The 3877-nt window shown below is 42.0% G+C and overlaps 1 long non-coding RNA gene across 1 annotated transcript in view; it reads right to left on the bottom strand.

The window, feature by feature from the left end:
• Nucleotides 1-817: 817 nt before the first annotated feature.
• LOC114008349 (uncharacterized) overlaps nt 818-3877 on the bottom strand; it is a 19103-nt gene continuing 16043 nt past the window's right edge. Inside the window, exon 3 of the long non-coding RNA XR_003549902.1 lies at nt 818-1049. This is a non-coding gene — a long non-coding RNA (uncharacterized LOC114008349). The remainder of the gene's footprint in view (nt 1050-3877) is intronic.

Genomic DNA, 3877 nt, shown 5'->3' with positions numbered 1-3877 from the left:
AGGAGCTAAGTCTCCACTAGCAAAGTGAATCAAAAAGAGTATTGCAGTTATGTAAATAATAAAAAAAAAAAAAAGAAAGAAAGAGAAAGAGAGGAAAAGAAAGAGAAAGAAAGGAAGAGAGAAAGAAAGGAGAAAGAAAGAAGAAAGAAAGAAGAAAGAAAGAGAGAAAGAAAGAGAAAGAAAAGCTACCACAAAATATCTATTGATAGTTTGCATACATTAGGTGGGGCAGCTGTATCACCGTCCCTACTTGCTGTCTGTGCTCTCGGTGATGGGTCTACTCTCAGCTGAAGGAAGCAGGATGGGCTGAAGGAAGAAGGATAGGGTTGAGGGCCTCACAGGGGTTTGGGTTCCAAGATTATCCTTCAGAAAAAGATAGCGAAGTGAAAAAAAAAAAAGAGAGAGAGAGAAAAAAATGGGAACCAACAGTTAGCGTATTGGCTATGTCACTGGACTCCACGTAATCGACCGCGGTTCGCGTCCCAGACCCAGTGGCTTAAAACTCACACGGGGCGCGTGTGCGTGCGTGCCCAAGATCCCGAGAGGAGAATGGAGGAGAAGGGATTGCAGTGTGAACACCCCCCTGGGGGAGTGATTTCTCACTTTCTGACTCTGTCTCTGGCAAGCATATGTACCCTATAGCAAAAATATCTTTAAAAAAAAAAAAAAAGGGAGAGAGAAAAAGATAGCGAAGTGGATTAGAAATGCTTTCAGGTAAGCAAGTCTTTAACCTGGTATTTTTAGGCTAACATAGAACAAGGTAAGAAGGGAAAAACTATAAAGGAAACTTCTTAAAGTTTATTTTATTTGTCTTATACAAAAAAAAAAGTGCATACATAGAGAGAGACGGAGAGACACCTCTGACAGAGTCTTGTCACACCACTCCACTTTGTTCAACTCTCCAAATAGGATCTTGGGCCTTTCAAACTGGAGTGTTTTCAGGTCTGCTTGGGATCCAAACCAGCGGTCAGCCATGTGTCTTCCAGCACTGCAGAGCAGCACACTGCCACCTGTTCCATGACCACTGATGCAGGGTCTATAAAGGAAACCTAAAGAGTGACAAAGTAAGATTAAAAAAATTTTCCCTCAACTATTCTTATTTTACATAAATCAAAGTGTCAAACCAAAACAACTTCTTTCAGATCAGAAAGTCAGCTTTGGATGCAGAGCTTTTAACTAGAGGGGACAGCTGATAAAAAGGCTTGGCTAGTTGTTTGTTAAAGTAACCAAGAGCTTAAAAAATGATGGGCAGTTCTTCTTTAGGAATCTGTGGGGGAGGGAGGGAGGACAGGCCCTGAAAACATGCATAGAAATCAATATTGGGGAGTCTTACTTCTATGTTTCTAATGCATTAAAAAAAAAAATCCCATGCCCCATACTGCTTTGCAGACATAGGTTTGGCATTTGGGGACTTGGAGGTCAGAGGAGAAAGTTCAGTGTGTACCAAGTGTGACTGATCAAAAGGAAATGGCAGCCAGCAAGACCTTGACACTGAAAAAGAATCCCCACATTATCCCCTCAAGCAAGCCGGCCAAAGGCAAATGAGGAGGCCAAGCCCCTTGAAAGCTATTAAAGATTAGAATCATTGACAGGCAAACTCCTTTCAAGAGTGACTTCCTTTGTTTCCCAGGGCCAGCCTTTCCCTTTCTGGTTACAATTTGCTCCAGGCCATACAGAGAAGAGGCTAAGGGGCCGGGCTCTGCCTGGTAACCTGTACCAAGTCAGGTCTGACATATGTGTTGTGAGAGTCTGTGGTCCCGGGCAACAGCTACACACATGAAGTCTGCCAGGGATATAATGGCAGGGGGTGGGTGACAGTCCTAGACTCTGCATAGGAGAGGCCCGAAGCAGGTCTCTTTGGAACTTTAATTTTTTTGTTGTTTCCTTGACTCTAAGTTGCTGAGAGTAGGGGTGCCCTGCGGAATCTCCTGCAGGCACACCCAGCCTAAAGTGCGTGCAGGTAGTGGGAGTTCAGGAGTTGCAGCCCAGAGAAAGCTGAGGTCTGCTGCAGCCCTGAGGCCTGCGGTTGCTCTCGCAAAAGACAGGCAGACTCCTCTGTGACTCAAGGTGTTATGACACAGCAGGTCCCTGGCAGATGGTGTTTTGACGCATGTAGGCAATCAGATAGGGCTGGCTCTCAGACGTGGCAGCAAGTGGTTTATTGAAATATCCTAGAAGTCGAGGTCTGGGTGGAATATTCACCTAGCAGAATTAATTGGAAATGAATTAACAGTAATTAACATGAAGTGTTTCTGAGAGGGTTATGATATTGCCACATGGGAAATATTATAAGAATAAAGTACACAGAGGATAGGGTTGCCCTTAATTTAACCGTCTAACACTGAAGGCCGCAGTGAAGGTGATTGCATTTGCTGTTTCTTCTCAAGTGCTTTATTGACTGTGAATAGTAAAAGGCTTTAGATGAGAATCGTGTCATTTTTCCAGATGTGTGCACTCTCACAAGTTCGGGTTTAGGACAGCCACTTAGAAGGGAAAAATCCACCTCTCTTGCTTTCTTTGGTCCCTAGATAAGAATAAAATACAGCCAGGCCTGGTCCATAGTGCAGTGCTTAAGTTCTGTGCATTGGGAGATGGAGCCCCCATGGCCTACCATGGTTAGACCCCAGCCGCAGGGGCTTGTAAAACATGACACACCCATATCGAGAGTGTGCCCAACATCTTGACTAGAAAGACAAATGGAAGAAAAAGGATTGGGGCATGACCATGCCCCACTGGGGGAAGGGGTTGCTTTCTCTCTTTGTCTTGTGTATGTCCTGTGGTGATTTTAAAAAATACAGCCAAACATCTGGATTGAGGGAGGGAGCAGTTCATTTATATGGTCATTAAAGTTCCTACTACTTCTGAGATTGCTAGAGGCCATGTGTTAATCTGTGTCTTTTCTTGTCATTTTTATTCTTATTCTTCCTTTTGCATCTTTGCACTTCCTTTTGGTTGACCTCAGTGCCATGGCATTTTATATCCAAAGTGAGAAGACATTACAGAATATAGTACCTCTAAACAATTGATCTATTCTCTCTTATTTGCAAGAATATGGCAGATGACAGCCTTTATTACTGCCTTTCGTTACTGCTAATGGTTGGTGTGCTAGTGTTTAATTCTCTCATTTCTCATCACTCTGACATTAGGTAGTATTGTTATTATCCACTTTAGAGATGAGAAAATAGAGGCAAGAAGAGCCATAGAGCTAATAAAGGAGAAGAGAGATGATAAGATTTGCATCCAGCCTCTTTCTATTTGACTGTGATGACTTAACAAAAACATTTTCCCATTCCAAAAGGTGTCACAGAGTGATATGTTTGTTAGATTTCTCCTCTAACTCAAACTCGGTCTCCCTTCTGTTCCTTTCCCTTAATAAATATCATACATTTACCAGCAAGGGATATTTTAAACCAGCGTTGGTTTTGTTCTTCTGATCATAGCTAATTAATGCCAGCAGACCTTGCGTGAATACTTTGTTGCACTTTTGGTTTGACACAAAGAGTGCTATAATTATACTATTTATACACTCATGTCTCAGAGACCGGCTTTGCTACCTAAGGGAGCAATCTGTACGTGTGACATTAAGCTTCCAGAGGAAGCAACTACAGTACCCTTGAAGAATGAGTCACAGTTTAACAGGACGGACAGGGGTGGAGGTGCTTCAATGCTGCTTTCAGTATTCAACCAAGTCCTCTCCTTTGATGTTTTCAAGGTTATTTAAGGACTAAGTTAAATAACTTACGTTTTATGAGAAGGCAAAAAACAGAATTTAATTATATGTACACTGAAATTTCCCTCTTATCAATAGTTTCCAGGTAGGAAACATAAAAATATCTATGTTCCTTTTTTTTTTTTTTTTTTTTTTTTTTTTTTTTTA

Source organism: Tupaia chinensis, unplaced genomic scaffold (genome assembly GCF_000334495.1).
Source record: "Tupaia chinensis unplaced genomic scaffold, TupChi_1.0 Scaffold000322_1, whole genome shotgun sequence".
Lineage (NCBI taxonomy): Eukaryota > Metazoa > Chordata > Mammalia > Scandentia > Tupaiidae > Tupaia > Tupaia belangeri.
Note: the sequence above shows the minus strand (reverse complement) of the source record. Positions and strands in the feature narration are given on the sequence as shown.